At 51.3% G+C, this 19,302-nt stretch overlaps 1 long non-coding RNA gene across 1 annotated transcript; it reads right to left on the reverse strand.

The window, feature by feature from the left end:
• Positions 1-7,783: 7,783 nt before the first annotated feature.
• Positions 7,784-9,193, reverse strand: LOC117981185 (uncharacterized). The gene is made up of 3 exons (XR_004672735.1): positions 9,141-9,193; positions 8,354-8,419; positions 7,784-7,799 (listed from the first exon to the last, which is right to left on the reverse strand). It is a non-coding gene; the product is annotated as an uncharacterized LOC117981185 (long non-coding RNA).
• Positions 9,194-19,302: the final 10,109 nt, after the last annotated feature.

The raw sequence follows: 19,302 nt of genomic DNA on the forward strand, positions 1-19,302 counted from the left end.
ATTAGACTCAAGAAAATAAAAAGAACAGGATAAATGTAAGAACCAAGAAGAAGAAAATAAGATGGTAAAAGTGTGTGATTTGAAGCAGGAGACTCAAAAGCGTGCTCGTGTGGAGGGCCTTTGAAATTCACCAGTGAATGAGCCTGTGTCTACCCTAATTCAGGAACTACGGGGACGGCACGGACACACACATGCACACGAGTCTAACAACGTGGGAAGCAGTTACGACAGAAGCACACACAAGTGCATAATTTACAGATTCCATGCAAATACTTTAAATTCTAAATAATATGGGTGATTATCCCAGGCACATATGAATTGCCCCAACTCACCAAAAGGAAACAGAAAAGTAAGCAGACTATTATTAACTGCAGAAGAAATTGAGAAATCTATTAAAACCCAGCCCACTCACCTCCGAAATTCTACGCCCAGATAAATCACAAATTCACTAATTCAAAATGCTGGTGCACCAATCTTTACAATATGATTAAAATTTCCTATTCATGAGCATAAAGAAAGAAAACCTTGTGTTCTTCTTAGGATTCCAGCATAATATTTGCACCAAAACATTGAAAAGTTGCCCATACACATGAAATGAAACATACCAGCTACGGTAATAACGTCCTCACACATTACTTCATGTGGCAGATTAAAGACTCACACGTGTAACGACCACCTCTCGGCTTCAGTTGAGGTTTCCAAGCACTTTAAAACAAGCTCAATATTAGGAAATCTACGAATATAATTCAATGAAATAATACATCACAAAACAACCACTTCACCAGGGCAGGAAAGGCAGACAGCGTGAGCCACAGAGCAGCCAGCCATGACGGAACCATGTGCCATCACACTTCTGCCCCTGGGGGACCCCGGAACCCCAGAAATAAACCCGAAACCAGGCCCACCCATCCCAGCAGCGCCCAGGGAGGCCTGGACGGTCACCACACACCCACAGCCACCATGGCAGCAGCCAGCATTCCCCTGCTGGGGGCGGGCAGTATCCGCTCCTTGGAGGGTGAGATGCCTCAGACCTGGGTGGGCCTCATCCATGCACTTCCCAGCAACCGTGCATCTCGGCTGGCAGCCTTCACTCCCAGAGGGGTGGGTACCAGGGTTGGAGGGACGGCATAGGGTGATCCGCAGTTGCCCTGAGGGTGCCCCAGCCTGGCTGTTTACCTGAGCCTGTTCCTTTCCGCAGAAGACCAAAAAATCATGAAATAAGAGCTACAAAGATGGGAAAGAGGCAAAATTCCCATATTTTGCAGACGGTTTGAGATTGATCTGGAAAACACAGAGGATCAACTGCAAGGCTTTAAGAAACAGGAGCACTTAGCATAACAAAATGAACACTAGTCAATAGTCAACGATATCCACTTAGAAAACAGGAAAATAAAGGGGGAAAAATCTCATTCACAATAGCAGAAAGACACATAAAATCCTGATGGTGGGGAATTCAGTGAGAAAGGTAGAGTTGTTGAAGGAAACGGCAAAACTCTCCTGAGGAGCATTTTAGAAGCAATAAATGGAGACTTAGATTTTAGACTAGAAAACGCACATTGCAGAGTTGGGAAGACTGGATTTTTTTTTTTCATTGAGCATCTGTATTTCTATACATGGAAAAGGACCATAAAGTTATTTTCAATGAGTTACTATTATTATCATTATTACTGTTATGAGAGGCGAAATCTTACAGCTGATGATTTCAGGCAGACTCTAGTGCCGGGCGGGCCTCAAGTCACAGGATCCTTCTCCTCCACCTCCTGGCCTGATCCTTTTCCCATCTCTGAGCCTCAGTCTCCTCCTCTGTGAAATGGACACAGTGATGGTAACTCCTTCGTGGCCTGAGGACAGGTGCACACGCATGAAGAGCCCCACCTGGTGGGCGCCAGGAAACCGCAGCTCCGGTCCCACTGTCAGGTATGTCCTCCGGTGGGAAGGGGCAGGTGCACGCGGGAACAGCCCCTGCTAGCTGGGGTTCAGCAGGGCCATGCTGTGCAGGGATGGGGACTCCCGGCTCAGGGACCTGCTTCCTGGGTCCTACACAGGCTTTGTGCTAGTTTATAATATGACTTGGGGCAGCCGCCCCCCTGAGGCTGGGAGGAGGCCTCAGGAGATGGGGATCACTGGTGATGCCCGGAGGACGCAGTTTGCGAGAGAGTGGGCTCAGCAGCATGGGAAAAGAGGGGCCAGGGTGTCCTTCAGCTAAATGAGCTGCTTTTTCCCAGGGCAGCAATGGTGCAGCCTTTGGCACCCAGCTTCTCACTGTTGGCACCAAGAGAGCCTCTGGGCAGCGCGGGCTGGTCCAGTAAAGACAGGGGCCTCAGCTCTGGGGCTCAGCAGGCCTCCGCTCTTAGCCCCACGCCTGGAATATGAACTTCCCATGCCTGCCCCTTGAGGTCCAAGGTCAAAGTCAAGGTCAGCCTGCAGACGGTTGGGCTCAGGCTTGCTGGTGATCCTTTCTCACTGGCCACAGGGGAAATAAACGCTGAGGATAGGGCTGCTGTTCCCACTCACACACCGGGGCCATCAGGCCTCCCAGGGGAGACACTGGCAAGAGCGGATGTGATTCTGGGAGAAATCCCTGTGATATCCAGTTCTCGCCTTGCACAAAATAAGGGAAATTAAAGGTTTCAATAGTACTGATTAGACGAGAGTTCTGCACGGCTGACTGTGGTGAGAACATTCCCATGTAAGCTGGCTGCTCTGTTTTCCAGGCCTGATGCGATCATTTGTGCAGAACCGCCTTTAATATTAATACTGGCGGTGGGCCCCGTGGCCTCTCTGACTCTGCCTCCCTGGCCCCTCCACCCTGTGCTGGCATCCACCAAGGTCTGCATCCTGCATGTGTGGGCCACTGTCCCAGGGGTGGGCTTCAAAGAGACCCTGCTCCCCTCCAGGCTCCTGGCAGAGTGCATTGGTAACCCCTCTTAAAGAGACACGGTGGAAAGAGGGCCTCCACCCTCCTGGACATCAGGACAAGACGTAAAGTCTCCGTGCTCCTTCTGCTGCACGCAGATCGTCACTTTGCAGATGTGAAAACTGAGGCCCAGAGGGAGAAGGGGGCTGTCAAAAATCACATGAGGAGCCTCACACAGGGCCAGGACTGCAACCCTTTTCTCTAAACATACTTTTAAATTAAAGTGTGTGGCATACCTAGGGATTATAAAACACAGATATTATAAATGTAGAGCTTCATAAACTGAAAACACTGGTGTAAGCCTTACTCAGATCAAGAAATAAAAAGCTACAGGCCCCTGGAAGTCCCTCAAGTGCCTCTTCTCATCACCATTCCCCAAAGAATAACCACTGTCCCCACTTCTGAGAACATGACATCATGAATTCTGACATCGGGGCTCTGGCATCATGGCTCTTGACCTCATGACATCGTAACTTCCTACATCACGACATCATAACTTCCTACATCACGACATCGTAACTTCCTACATCATAACTTCTGACATCACGACATCGTAACTTCTGACATCATGACTTCTGACATCAGGTCTTGAGGCATCATGGCTTCTGGCACCATAACCTCTGAGATCAGAGCTTTGGCATTATGACATTATAACATCTTTTTTTTTTTTTTTTTTGAGACAGAATCTGGCTCTGTCACCCAGGCTGGAGTGCAGTGGCACGATCTCGGCTCACTGCAAGCTCCGCCTCCCAGATTCACGCCATTCTCCTGCCTCAGCCTCCCGAGTAGCTGGGACTACAGGCGCCCGCCACCATGCCCGGCTGATTTTTTTGTATTTTTAGTAGAGATGGGGTTTCACTGTGTTAGCCAGGATGGTCTTGATCTCCTGACCTCGTGATCCGCCCGTCTCGGCCTCCCAAAGTGCTGGGATTACAGGCATGAGCCACCGTGCCCGGCCTCCATGATCTGTTTTTAATGGAATCACTTGGTGTGCATTCTTTAGCGTCTGATTTCTTTCACTCAACATTGTGTTTGTGAGATTAATTCATTCTTCTCATTTACTCCCGTTGTTGTATTTGATGGTGTGACCAGACCATGGTTTATCCATTGGTGGACATGTGGGTTGTTTCCAGTTTGGAGACTGTCATGAATAGTGTCACTCTGCGTATTGCACATGCCTTTTGGTGAACTTGTTTGTGGATTTTTCTTGGTTATATACCTAGGAGCAGAATTGTTGAGTCATAGGCTAGGCGTACATTTAGCTTTAACAGATATGAAGAGACAATTTTCCCAAATCATTCTACAGCCTCACAGTTCACATCCACTCTGACCAACAGAAGCAGTTTTGGTTGATCCGCATCTCTGCCACCACCTGCTATTCTCAATCTTCTACCTGTAGTCATTCCGTTCATTGTGCATTATATTAATTTTCCTAGTTATTACCTGATTCACAGCAAATGCTTAGCTTACTAATTATTAGGTTTTCTGACATTCTAATTTTTGCATTGAAGTCACAAATTTCCATCCAGTTACGTCCTTACCTGTATCCCTTCTGTATCCCTGAGTGCAAGCTCTGGGCCCGGCTCTGCCTGGGAGAGCTTCCCTGGGTGCCTGGAGACCCCTGTCCCCCAGAAACTGGGTCTTAGATCTGACAAGGAAGTGTGTCCCTCCCTGGGCCCAGCTCCCACTATAAAAGATGCAGGTGCCCATTCTGCCAGGGGCAGAGGGTTCCTCCCCGAGCCTGGGCTCCTGTGGGAGCCTGGGGACCCCTCTAACCTGCCACCATCCAGGGACACATCCCAACTCCACTGCCTGGCTCATGTGTCTGAGGAAGGGAAACATTCTCGTTTCGAGGATCGCAGGGTCCACCCTGTTCTTGCTCTAGACTGGGAGTGGGTGAACTGCCGAGGCACCGGCCCCAGCTCTGCTCCTCAGCTAATCCACCCTCCCTGGACGTGTCCACCCTCTGCTGCCAAAACGCACAATAGCAGCACAGCCTCTCTGTGGCACAGGGCTGACAAGATCCAGTGATGGGGACTCCCCCCAAGAGGAGTGGGCACCTGGGTGTGTGCCGCTGCAGGTCGTCCGTCTGGGTGGGCGCCTGGGTCTCCTCACCCAGCCCTGCTGAATCTGTGGATGTTGATCCTTTAGAAAGTGGCCAGTCCAAAGGGTAGTTGGTGACACAGCTCCAGACCCAGAGTCCCTCACACGACCCACACAGAGTGGCCCTGGGCAGAGAGCTCTTCCCTGGGGCCACCCAAGGGCACTGCCTTCATCTGGGGCTGGGGGAGACCATTCATTGGAGTTGTTTTCTGGGCACCTCCGGAGTTTGTCATATTTTAAGATGATATGAGAAGACCTAATTTATTGTACATATTTTATTTTTATCACAGATCACTGGCTGAATACAGCTTTCTCTAGAGATATGTGATACCATTAACCCCTGCTGCAAACACATACAATTATTTCATAAATTCCAATTCTTTCAAGAGTGATCTATGTTTTCCCTGATATAATTCATGATTGCAGTTGTGCCACGTGTTTTCAGTGATCATAGCTTCACACTGTGGTTTAATTTCTGACAGGGAATGCCCCTCCTAATATTCTTCTCTTCAAATGGCTCGTGCTTCTTCAAGCTCAGTTGCTTTCCAGATAAGCTTTTGAATCCCATTAGCGTGTTTTAAGAGGGCCAAATATAATTTTGTTTCGACTTTATAAGTTCTTAAGTCAGGGGAGGATGAGTCTATTTGCTCATCAGCCTTTGTCTCCAGGGTGATGACATGTCTCTACACAGGTAAATTGTCTTAACCTCAGCAAGCCTGGGACCTTTCCCCACATGAAGCCTCTGCTTTAATACTGTTCTTAATACAGTTCCCGGCTAAGTTCATGTGTGGGTTGTTAGTATTGAGAACAGAACTAAGTTTGTCCGTATTACATTTTCTAATTTGTTACTGACTTTGTAGAGGAAATGTGTTCACTTTATGCATTTATGTTGTCATTGTTTTTACCGTGTATTTCCTTTTCCTGTCGTATTGCAGTGCGACCCGCTGGGTGCATCACTGAAGGAGATGAGACCAGCCTAGCCCTAGTGACTGCACAAGGCAAGAGGCTCCCCTCGATGTAACAGCAGGTGTTGGGAGGGTCTCCCCTCAGTCCCAGTTGGGAGGACTAGGGCTGACCGACTGTGTACGTTTGTGCAGTCCAAGCCGTATTTCCAGCACTGCGCAGATTCACTGGGGTCGAAGGGCATGTCCCACCTCTCTGCCCAACCTCCTGGCTGTGTGGCCTTGTGGGAGGCAGGCATGGGTCTTTTCCAGCCACAGACACCACTCCCGCTGCCCTTCTAGCCTGGCCCTGAATCCTAGGAACTTCACTCACAGCCAAGCATCAGCCCGGTGGTAAGTCTGGGATCCTTGGTCCAGGGTGAGAGCAGCAAGATGGGAAAGGGCACGGCCTGGCAGCCTCAGGAGAGAGCTGACCCGGAAAACCTGCCGGTGGCCTCGGAGGAGGGTGTTCCTCGGAGGGCAGGGTCGTCCTCTGATGCCGTGCTCAGCCCTGACCCTCCCATGACCCACCTGCTCTGTGCTCACTGGAAATCGCATCTCTGTGGGGCTCACTCAGTTAAAAGGGAGCAAGTGAGCATCATGCAGATGGAAGGCTGACACAAACACCTCCCTCCGTTGGCCGTGCTTGGCCAGGGTGAGGACAGTGCTGAAAGCTCAGGGAAGGCAGAGCCCTGGACGACCACCCTTGCTCCTGTCTCAGGACACAGAGCCCTGGATTGTCTTAGCCAGTGGCCTTTCCTTGCACAGGAAACAGGCCATGCAGAGACCCTGGCAGGCCACTGCTCCTCCCTGGCCTGGGTTGCAAGGGACAGGGGGCCCTTGAGGATGGCATTCCTCCTATGGCCCTCGGCCTCGGACCCCCAGGGAGCTGTCTCCTGGCACTTCTTGGCAAGTCCACCCCATGGCCATCTGTGTTGGCTCAAGGCTTTCTTTCCCGTCGTTCTTCACATCTGGTGGCCAGGACTTCTTCCCTGAAGATCTGGACCTGCCCATAGACCTGGGCTGGATTACAAAAAAAGAGGAAGCTGGCAAAATCCGCAGTGTGTCTTTTCCTCCAAGGACATTTTAAAAATACATGTGGGAAAAATCAGAGTTTCAAAAATGGCAAGTGTTACGAAATAAAGTGCACACGTCCTCTTTTCTGCATGAAACAGAAAGCACGTGGTTATTTTCAGCTCCCGGAGCTCCACTGGGAATAGGGTGGTAGAGTTGCCAATGTGTACACAGAAGGGTTCTTTTTTTATCAGCTGCTGAAGGCTCCAAGGATGGAGTGCGATTCTAAAGGGTGCTTTAAGGCAAACATTGAGCTAACAGAGCGAAGGCTGCCAGCCAGCGGCGGAGATGGGCGTCCCTGGAACGCCTCCGCTTCCCCGGCTGCCCCGCCGCACTCCCAGGCTCCGCTGCCTCATGCACAAGGTCAGGATGCTGATGGGAAGACCCTGGGTTCCTAAGGAGGATTTGATGAGAAAACGCACAGGAGGTGCTAGCACACTGCCTGCCACACTCAACAAAGGCCACTGTTATTATTGTTGCTGCTATCATTAGTGTTCGTCTGCAGATTCCAGGGTGAAATCGCTTGACTCATTTTTTAACTGTGTATTTTGAGACAATTTTAGGCTGACAGAAAAGTTACAAAAGTTGCAAAAGTTACTTCTCCAGGGACCAACAGCCTGGAGGAGACCCTGTTCCTTGTGGAAACTGGCCGCACACCTCCTGCCTTGCACAAGATGTCAGGGAAGGGCGGTGGCTTTGGAGGCTTCAGGGAGTGAATGTCGACGGGGTCTGCAAGAGCTCCCAATGCCCAAGCTGGAGAAATTCTAGGAACAAAATAAATAATCGTAGCCCAGATGCTCCTGGACTGGTGGGGCCACATCCTGACAACCCATCGTAAGTTTAATATACCCCAGGGACATGGATGAAGCTGGAAACCATCATTCTCAGCAAACTATCGCAAGGACAGAAAACCAAACACCGCACGTTCTCACTCATAGGTGGGAACTGAACAATGAGAACACTTGGACACAGGAAGGGGAACATCATACACCAGGGCCTGTTGTGGGGTGGGGGGAGAGGGGAGGGATAGCATTGGGAGATATACCTAATGTAAATGATGAGTTAATGGGTGCAGCACACCAACATGGCACATGTATACATATGTAACAAACCTGCACATTGTGCACATGTACCCTAGAACTTAAAGTATAATAATAGGAAGAAAAGTACCCCAGGTCAAAATGCATTTAATGCACCTCATCTTCCGGGCATCATAGCTGAGCCCTCTCACCTCAGACATGCTCAGAGCGTGGATATGAGGCTGGCATTGGTAAAATCATCTCACACAGCTCACAGCTGCCTGAAGATGCTCACTCACCAGCTGCCAGCATTTCTGGGGCGGTCCTGAGAGGGTCTGCAGCTGGCGCACGAGGTGAACACAATGCTAAGGACAAAATTACACAAGGAATGTGCAAGAGTTCCACTGTTCACAGTGGGAATCACCTAATTCACACACAACCAGCTTCACAAAATGAGCTCCAGGCGGCCGGCTGGAGGGACGCGGAGGCCAGCAGGTGGAAGCCAGTGTTTAAAGCCACAGGTAGACGCGGCCTCAGCACCTTCCCGTTTGTGCCGGCCCAGAGGCACTGCCTGAGCACACCACCTGGGGAGGCTGCAGGTCTAACCAGCCTGAAAGTGACCCTCACCAGGCCCTGAAGCCACCACTGGGTCAGGGGCCCAGCCTTCCTTCCAGTGCAGGGGCCCCACCCCAGCCGACTGCAGACTCAGGGTGCAAGCTTCCTCTGCTTGGGTACTCCTCGGGGTCCTCCTGGGCGTCCTGAGCTCCTCTGTGTGCATTTCCTATGCTGTTCACAGTCCTACTGCATGGCCCAGGAGGGAAAGGGAGGGGAGGGGAGGAGGAGAAGGGACTCTCCTTGCTCCCAAACTGCTGAACACTCAGCATCTGCCTCCTTTCTCAGCCAAAGGAAGGCGCTCGCCAAACACTCCTGACTATTGCAGTTGCTGGTCACCTACTCCTGTCCCACTCAATGGCTGCCCCCCGTCAGCCACCTGTGGCCCAGTGATCAGCTCACCTCCTGCACACACCGTGTGGGCAGCTCACCAAGCCGCCCTCCCCACCATTTCCAGGAAGGGCCAGGACTCACAGAAAACAGGCTTGTTTGTGAGCCACGCGGTCACTTACACTTTGCAAAGCGGCGTGGGCGCTTCTATTCTGAAGCATCCGCCGAGGCTTGGAACACACTCAGCCGGCAGCTGTCTGCTCCACTCGCTCCTCTGTTTTGGGGAAGGGCCTCTGGCAGAGGGAGTATGAGGCCTGTGGTTCTGACGGGAGGAACAAGGGTGTCTGAGGGACCAGGGAGGAGGGTGGGAGACTGTCAGGGGGACTTGCGGACCACAGTATTCATTTCTTACAGCCCCTGGACAATGTGGCAGCTTGAACAACACCCATGTATTATCACAGTCGGAGAGGGTTGGCTCAGCGGGGTACTCTGCTCTCATAGGCCAAAGTCAAGGTGCCAGTGGGCCGTGCTCTTGTCTGGGGCTCGAGGAAAGAACATGCTTCAGGCTCACTGGGGGCTAGAGGACTTCTCCCTGTGGCTGAGGGACAGGGGCCCCACTCCCCTGTGGGCTGTCAGCTCAAGGCTGGCTGCATCCGCCTTCTCAAAGCCAGCAAGGGCACCCTGAGTCCTCCTCATGCCGAGTCCTCTCTGTCACCCTCTTCCGCCTGCATCCAGAGGACGCTCTCTGCTGTCAGGGCTCCCCCAGAACCCAGGATAACCTCCCTCATTTAAGGCCAACTGTCCAGAGAACAATGTGCCTCAGGGCGGCCTCTCATCACACTCAAGCTTCTGGGGGTGAGTGCGGGACATCCTTGGGGGCCTCCATAGCCATCGTGAAGGTGGCTTTTCCTGACCTAGCTGGATGGGGACCTGCTGGAGAGACGGGAGCTGAGAGGGGTCTGAGCTGACATATATTTTTGGAAGAAACCTCTGGCTGCTGTGTTGAGACTAGACTGGATATAGATACAGCTCATGTATATTGTTCATTCACAGAGCACTTTCACCAAACACCCACATTCCAGCATTCCTGAGTGTGGCCTGCTACCTCAGAACAGAAAGCGGGAGAAGGAGAGCTATATCATCATCTTTCTGTCTATCTATCCATCTATCATCTATCTATCATCTATCATCTATCATCTATCTATCTATCTACCTATCATCTATCACCTATCTATCTAACCTATCTACCTATCATCTATCTATCTATCATCTATCTGTCTCTGTCTCTATCATCTGTCTATCATCTATCATCTATCTATCTATCATCTATCTGTCTCTATCTATCTATCATCTATCTGTCTCTATCTGTCTCTATCATCTATCTATCTGTCGCTATCCATCATCTATCTATCATCTATCATCTATCTATCTATCTATCATCTATCTGTCTCTATCATCTATCACCTATCCTCTATCATCTATCTATCATCCATCTATTTATCTATCATCTATCTGTCTTTATCATCTATCATCTCTATCTATCATCTATCTTCTATCTATCATCTATCTGTCTCTATCATCTATCACCTATCCTCTATCATCTATCTATCATCCATCTATTTATCTATCATCTATCTGTCTCTATCATCTATCTATCATCTCTATCTATCTATTTATCATCTATCTATGTGTCTCTGTCTATCTATCTATCCTTCTGTCTATCTATCCATGTGCCTTTCTGTCTGTAGACTGGAGGTGGGTGGGAGGGGCATGGCAGCCATACAAAACAGGTACAGAAGTCACAGGTGACAGTGGCTCCATCAGAGTGGTGATGGTGGAGGTAAGAAATGGTTGTGTCTGGAAAGATTTTCAGACCAGCGCTTCCCAAAAGCCCTCTCCCTGCATCCCCCACCCCCACCATCTCTGACACCTAGTTTTTTCTTCCATAAGAGTCTGGCTTAGCTGTAAACTTCAGGGTAATTCTGATTTACAATACGGCAAAATCCTGTAAGCAAAGATGCACAAAGACTGCAGGCCTGAAATTAGTGTGAAAAGAGAGTATAAAGGGAACACGTGCAGTAAAGTATTTCAACACATTTACTCTGTGCACACGTCTGCAGCCTCAGCCGCGCTTCTGACCTCAGGTCCAGCCACACATCCCGCCCCCGAGGGAAGGATTCAGACCTGGAGCCCTTTTTCTTGAGGAGCTGGGCAGTGGTGGGCTGGACAGCAGAAGGAAGTCCAGAAGCCAGATCTGCACAACGGGTGGGGCTCGGGGGTTAGGGGTGGGGGTGAGGGTGGGGGTGGGGGTGGGGGTGGCCCGCAAGCCCAGGGAAGCAGGAGTGGGGTTAGGCATGGAGATAGGGAAGAAATGGGACAAATTCAGAGTGATGCTCTGTTTATATGTTATTTATTTATGTATTTATTTTGAGCTACCACAGATCACAAAGAAAACAGCCAACGACGGCTCATGAGGGTGTCTCAGGGAGGCCGTGGGGGCCCCTGCACCTTGAGTTGTTCTAAGGTAGGGAGGAGGGAAAGCGATCAGCCTGCTGGTCCCTTTCCATTGCTCAAGACCCTGCCAAGCAGCCCCTGGCCTTTGCCCAAAGTGGAGACGATGGAGGGCTCAGGACAACGGGGCGAGGTGCTCAGTGCAGAGGAGGGAGCCTGCACCCACTGGGGTAGAGCTGATGGCCTGAGCATATGCGGCACCCACGGGACAGAATGCTCTTCCCCCATCCTTGCCCAGGTTGCTGGAGCTGACACCCAGGTGAATGCGGCTGGGACGAAACAGTGGTGAGCGGCCACTAAGCTTCTGTCCCGGTCTCCGTCAGCTGACCCCACCGAGAGCATACACTTACCCAGGAGAGAATCACACCCGGCCCTTCTGAGTGCTGTGGCGCCTTCAGACTTTATTCGTAGCAGATGCCGTGAGGACTCTGCCCACATTTCTCTGTATCCACTGACCATTTTTATGCCCCCGAGCCCCAGGTCTCTCAGTCCTAGCATCCGGCTTCTGAATCTTGCAGGCCCCCGAGCCCCAGGTCTCTCAGTCCCAGCATCCGGTTTCTGAATCTTGCAGGCCCCCGAGCACCAGGTCTCTCAGTCCCAGCATCCGGCTTCTGAATCTTGCAGGGGCTGCCCTCTGGCCACAGGAACCTCTTCCCTGGGGTTCGCTGAGCTCCTGGAGGGCTACGCTGTCTGGGAATTTATAACCCTCAGACAGTGAATGACAGATAAGACATAGAGCACCTGAGCACTCCCCAAACCAAAGGGCACACCTGTGAGCAGTGACCAGCAGCCTCCCAGTTCCTCCATGAGATGGAGCCGGAGTGACCCCCACAGCGTGCGGCCTCCTCCCCACCCAGTACCACCCCCCATTCCCACAATGGGGTTTTCCAGGGAACACATCATTTATACTCTGCTTCCACACAAATCCTCGTCTTGGGGTCTGCTTCTAGAACCCCAGACTGAGATACCAACCCACAATCACGCCAGTGTTCAAATTCCATTCCCACCCAGGTGCCGAGGACGGCCAGGTGAGCAGCAGAGGACGATGACAGGAATTCTGAGTCCGCCTCAGTGAACAAAGCGGCGTGTGGCACACGGTCATGCCACGAGCCTGAGAGCAGATTGCAAAGCAAAGCGTGTAGTGCAATCCAACTTTTGGAAAGAAAAATAAATCCTTTATGTATGACGGTGTAATAAAGAATTGAACCTTGCCCAGAGAGACCTGGCCTCTTCCCCCAGCTTCTGAGAGGTGGTCTCTAAGCCACATGGGACGGTCTTGGTTTGCCTGGGCCTTTGGACCACACCAGGAGGCCTAAAGTGTGATTCAGGTAGGGGTTGCGATGAGCTCACCCTCGAGTGAGCTGGAGACCTCCATCCGCATGGGAAGTCAACCATGGGGCCCCAGCAAAGGCTCTGGGACACTAAACTCGGGGGATCCCACCTGGATGCCCCAAGTGACACTGCCCACAGCTCTGTAGGGAAGGACCCTCTGCAGGTGGGAACTTCCTGGACTCCGGCCTGAGCGCCTTTCCCTGGGTTGATAGTCGTCTGTGTCCTACCCTTGTGCTAAGTCATGACCATGAGTATATCAGCTTTCAGTGAGTTTTTCTAGCGAATTATCAAACCTGAGGGTGGTCTTGGAGACCCCTACCCTTGTAACTGGTGCAGAATTGAGGACAGTTTTGTAGATTACGGTTCCCTCTAGCCCTGCAATGATGTTGACTGTAAGTACATTAAAGTATTTGTTAGACACTGGAAAACGATATGCAAAATGTAGGAAGTGGATGCCTCTGGGCTGTAGGATCATGCATAAGAGTGTATTCTTGTGTTTTCTATTTATTTTGTGCAAGACACTGTGATTACATACAGTGGGAGCTCCCTCAACCAACCTCTGCTCCAGCAACTCACATAATCTTGGTCAAAATGGGCTGGATGACTCAGTGAGCACAGGGGGCAAGGAGGCTGCTCTCTGCTGGTCGTGGATTTCATCAGTTGAGATGTGACCAACCGGGAGACACTCAGGTTTGCTCCAAACCTGTTGATGCCACCTGTGATCCTTACTAGTGTCAGAGGCATTTGAACCAGAGCGACTCCATCTTGAATAGGGGCTGGATGAAATGAGGCTGAGACCTGTGGGCTGTAACCCCAGGAAATTCAGTGTTCTTAGTCACAGGATGAGTAGGAGGTCCGCACAAGGTACAAGTCAAAAAGACCCTGCTGATAAAACAGAATATGGTAACGAAGCTGGCTGAAACCAAGACGGCAACGAAAGTGACCTCTGGTCACCCTCACTCCTCGCTATACACTAATTATAATGCACTAGCATGCTAAGAGACACTCCCACCAGTGCATGACAGTTCACAGATGCCATGGCAATGTCAGGAAGCTACCCCATGTGGTCTAAAAAGGGGAGGAACCCTCAGTTACAGGAATTGCCCACCCCTTTCCCGGCAAAATCTTGAATGATCCACCCCTTGTTTAGCATATCATCAAGAAATAACCATAAGTATATTCAGTCGAGCAGCCGACATCACTGCTTTTCCTACGGAGTAGCCATTCTTTCATTCCTTTACTTGCTTAACAAACTTGCTTTCACTTTATGGACTAGCCCCGAATTCTTTCTTGCACGAGGTTTAAGATCCCCTTCTTGGGGTCTGGATTGAGACCCTGTTCCAGTAACACCATGAAACTTAATTCAACATTATGTAACCTATTACATATCAGTGCAAAATGACAGAAAGTTGTTTCTACATAAACCTAGATAAGTGATTTGGGAAATCAAGATCAAGGTAACTTGAGGCTGCTTTCAAAATTGCTTTTGAATTAGGTATAGACAAGATGACTCTTAAAAATGAAAACTAATTGGTTTGGAGAAATTCTGGTCTTAGATTGTCTTAAAATGTGCCCAACTTCTTGGTCCACTTTAAAAAATATGAAATTGGGTGGCTAGGAAGGAGAGTTAAGCCTGGGGTTTATACTAAAGAAGAAGAAGAACTTCAATCAGCAGACCAATGCTAAATACAAGCTTGTCCCTATATGGAAATATCTAGATTCATGAATGGAGCCAGAAGTGGCCAGATGGTGATGTCGACTAGAGGGAGGGTTGGAGGCCTGGGACTGGGGCGTTGGCTAGGAAGGGGTGGGAATATTCATGAATGGAGCCAGAAGTGGCCAGATGGTGAAGACGACTAGAGGGAGGGTTGGAGGCCTGGGACTGGGGCGTTGGCTAGGAAGGGGTGGGAATATTCATGAATGGAGAAGTGGCCAGATGGTGAAGACAACCAGAGGGAGGGTTGGAGGCCTGGGACTGGGGCGTTGGCTAGGAAGGGGTGGGAATATTCATGAATGGAGAAGTGGCCAGATGGTGAAGACAACTAGAGGGAGGGTTGGAGGCCTGGGACTGGGGCGTTGGCTAGGAAGGGGTGGGAATATTCATGAATGGAGCCAGAAGTGGCCAGATGGTGAAGACGACTAGAGGGAGGGTTGGAGGCCTGGGACTGGGGCGTTGGCTAGGAAGGGGTGGGAATATTCATGAATGGAGAAGTGGCCAGATGGTGAAGACAACCAGAGGGAGGGTTGGAGGCCTGGGACTGGGGCGTTGGCTAGGAAGGGGTGGGAATGTTCATGAATGGAGAAGTGGCCAGATGGTGAAGACAACTAGAGGGAGGGTTGGAGGCCTGGGACTGGGGCGTTGGCTAGGAAGGGGTGGGAATATTCATGAATGGAGCCAGAAGTGGCCAGATGGTGATGACGACTAGAGGGAGGGTTGGAGGCCTGGGACTGGGGCGTTGGCTAGGAAGGGGTGGGAATATTCATGAATGGAGCCAGAAGTGGCCAGATGGTGAAGACGACTAGAGGGAGGGTTGGAGGCCTGGGACTGGGGCGTTGGCTAGGAAGGGGTGGGAATATTCATGAATGGAGAAGTGGCCAGATGGTGAAGACGACTAGAGGGAGGGTTGGAGGCCTGGGACTGGGGCGTTGGCTAGGAAGGGGTGGGAATATTCATGAATGGAGAAGTGGCCAGATGGTGATGACGACCAGAGGGAGGGTTGGAGGCCTGGGACTGGGGCTTTGGCTAGGAAGGGGTGGGAATATTCATGAATGGAGAAGTGGCCAGATGGTGAAGACGACTAGAGGGAGGGTTGGAGGCCTGGGACTGGGGCGTTGGCTAGGAAGGGGTGGGAATATTCATGAATGGAGAAGTGGCCAGATGGTGATGACGACTAGAGGGAGGGTTGGAGGTCCGAGGCTGGGGCGTTGGCTAGGAAGGGGTGGGAGGGCCTCTCTGGAGTCACAGAAGCCTCATGCATCTTGACCAGGACGGTGGATGCATGGCTTACATTGGTCACAACTTGTCAACTTGTATGACTGAAAACTGAACATCACATTGAATTGGACTCAAAGGCAAGACCTGAGGCAAAATTCATGTAAGGAGGGAGTTTGGGCGAAGCTTGAGGACTGCTGCCCGGAAGCGTAGATTCAAGTTGCCCTGAATACACCTCCTATTAGCAGCTGTTACAGGTGGGTTTTTCAAGGGAAAGAAGAGGCTGTTCCAAGTTGTTGACCAAGGATTTATGTTAACGTAACATAATCTATTGCTTGGCTCTATATTGTTAAGCCGTAGGGTGTGAGTTGCAGTGTCTGCTGCTGCACTAGGAGGTTAACCTGAGGCAACAGCCAGCGTTTCAAGAGACGAATACACAGCTCCAAGGCGGGGAGTGGGAAGTCACTGCCGCCTCACTTGACTGCCTCTCTGGGCCTGATCGTTTAAAAGGACTTGCATCATCCCTCAGCACAATTTCTTTCCTTTTCTCAATTGTATGAAAATTATACCTCAATAAGTTTACTATAGAAATTAATGAGTAAATATGTATAAGTTTTCAAGTTAAAAATATATGTAAAATATGTTTGCTCACTTTTTTAACCTATCTTCATCGGTTTTAAAAATTAACTAACAAACCATGATGGCTTTGGAAACGTGTTCTTCCATTTGTTACTTTCATAATGAAAGAAGAAATGTATTTTAAATAACATTTAATTTTTTCATTATCATCTGGGAAGCCCCAGCCCTTTATGAAAGGAAAACAGTGTCCACTTTAGAGTTAAACTTGCTGATGGAAAAAGCAGACTCTGTAGAATATTTTAAAGAGGTTATTTCTGAGCCAACAGGGGCAACCACAGCCTGGGAGACAGGCTCCAAGGAGTCCTGAGAAAGGACCTGAGGTCGGGCTGCAGTTTTTTTTAAATTTTTTGAGATGGAGTCTCGCTGTGTCACCAGGCTGGAGTGCAGTGGCGCGATCTCGGCTCACTGCAACCTCCGCCTCCCGGGTTCAAGAGATTCTCCTGCCTCAGTCTCCCGAGTAGCTGGGACTACAGGCGCCCGCCACCACGCCCGGCTAATTTTTGTATATTTAGTAGAGACAGGGTTTCACCGTGTTGGCCAGGATGGTCTCGATCTCTTGACGTGGTGATCCACCTGCCTCGGCCTCCCAAAGTGCTGGGATGACAGGCGTGAGTCACCGCGCCCGGCCGCAGTTTGGTTTTAACATTTCAGGGAGGCAGGAGTTACAGGCAAAGACATACAGCCGTGCACAGAAGGTCGGCATTGGTTTGACCTGAAAGGGAGGGACATCTCAAAGCTGGGGCTTACAGGACATCGGTGGATTCAGAGATTCTTTAATTTGCATTTGGTTGGAGGAGGAAGGTTCTGTCTAAAACTTGGAAGCTGTGTAGCAAGATGATGACCTGCAGGTGTGACTTTACCCTTGCCTGCATGGGTCCTGTTTATAACTTGGTATCTTATTGCCACAAAGAGTCTGTCTGTCAGTCTTAAGATCTCCATGACCTCTAATGCTGGTCCGTGGTTGCATCGAAGCTGCAAAAGGGAAGGAGCGTCATGAAGCGTGGCGGACCTCCCTTCCCATCGAGGCTGGGAACTCAGCTTTTCAGGTTTCTCTGGGGCCCCTTTCAGTTGTTTAGGGGGCTTAGGGTTTTGTGTAGCTTACCAACTTTTCCTATTAGAAATTTCGCTGAAGTCGAGGTCACATAAGTCTTCTGGAGCATTCCCTAACACAGAAAATGCCCCGCCCTTTAGAATTCTAACAGGACAGAGAAAGTGGAGGCGAGGAGCCCACCCTCTCCAACTCCTGCTCTGACGGGGGCCCCAAGACCCAGAGGAGGGGCCTGCCTGGGCCCTGGGGAGGGCACCCAGCCTGTGCTCCCTGGAAGGGTGGGTTACTCCAGGCAGGCCACTCCTGCTGGCATGGCGATGATTCCGTTTCAGCCCTGCACCTGCAGCCTCTGGCTGCAGCCGGTCTGCAGTGTTTCTCTTTGTTCCCCCTTCCATCTTCCTCGACCTTATGTTCCCATGCTTCCCAGCAGGAGGGGAGGCCCAATTTGCGTTTCCTTTTCTGTAATAAAGCCTGCTGATGGGTGATTGCAGCTTTCTCTCACTGCCAGGGAGGAACTGGGGTAGGCTCCAGGCAGCCAGAGGCACCACTGTGCTTCCGTGGGTTTCCCCGGGGCACCTTCAAGTTCCAGTGTGAGTGCTGTTGAGATTCCGGGCGTCCAGTGCACACACGGGAGACGGCCATTGCCTCCCCTCCAGCCCCAGCCACGGTGCACAGGGCGAAGGCTGTCTGGGTGAAGGCTATTTGTGAGTGAGGCCGGGGAATGAGGGGCAGTTGGCTGCTGCTCTGGAGGCCTGGGTGGCCTTGGTGCCTGGGAGCCTCGGCCAGGACACTGGCCGGTGGGGCCCTCGTGGCCCTAGCTGACCTTGACTTACTGCAGCTGGAGCGAAGTCTCCCACAGGTCCTCCATCTTGCAGGGATTTGGGCATGACTAGGGGTCAGGGGAATCTGATGGACAGCCCTGCTGCGTGAGTTGAGGCTGGGGCACTCCTGCAGGAGACTGAGCGCCCAGCCCTGTCCATGAGGAGGGGGATTCTGAGCACTCACTGTGGCTGTGCCCCCGACTCAGCTGCAGCCTGGAGGGAGTGCCCAGCCCCAGGGAAGGCAGAAAGCCCTTGACAAACCCTGGTGCTCTGGCAGCCTGGTGGGCTGACGGGCAGCCCTGTCCCCATCCCTCCGCACGTCTCAGGCATGGCCTGCATGGGTCTCCTCGCAGGTGCCCCCACACCCCGCCACGCACGCCTGGCCATCTCCTAGAGAAAGGCCTCCCAGGCTGCTCAGGAGTGGCCAGGCTCCTCCTGCCCTCCTTCTCTTTGAGTGCTGAGCATGGGAGGCAGGTGGGGGGCCAATGTCTTTGAGTGCTGAGCATGGGAGGCAGGTGGGGGGCCAAGGTCTTTGAGTGCTGAGCATGTGAGGCAGGTGGGGGGCCAAGGTCTTTGAGTGCTGAGCATGGGAAGCAGGTGGGGGGGCCAAGGTCTTTGAGTGCTGAGCATGGGAGGCAGGTGGGGGGCCAAGGTCTTTGAGTGCTGAGCATGGGAGGCAGGTGGGGGGCCAAGGTCTGAGCCTTTTGGAAGCACCCATCGTCTGGTTTTCAAGTCAACTCTGATTTTCACGTCACTGGTGATTACTTTGTTTTAAAAGGTAACCTCCTGTTTTGGAGGTGTGAACTAAAAGCATAACCCTGAATCCCCCCCCTCCACTGACTGAACGGACCCTTCTTGGTCAAGGGGACCCAGAGAAACCTGAAAAGCTGAGTTCCAGGCCCTGACACGAAGGGGGTCAGACATGCCTCGTCATACTCCCTCCCTTTGGGAGTTTAGACACAACTGACCAGCAGTAATGTTAAAACGGAGATCTTAAGACTGACAAAGCAGACTCTTGGTGGC

This window comes from Pan paniscus, chromosome 6 (assembly GCF_029289425.2).
Source record: "Pan paniscus chromosome 6, NHGRI_mPanPan1-v2.0_pri, whole genome shotgun sequence".
Classification (NCBI taxonomy): Eukaryota; Metazoa; Chordata; class Mammalia; order Primates; family Hominidae; genus Pan; species Pan paniscus.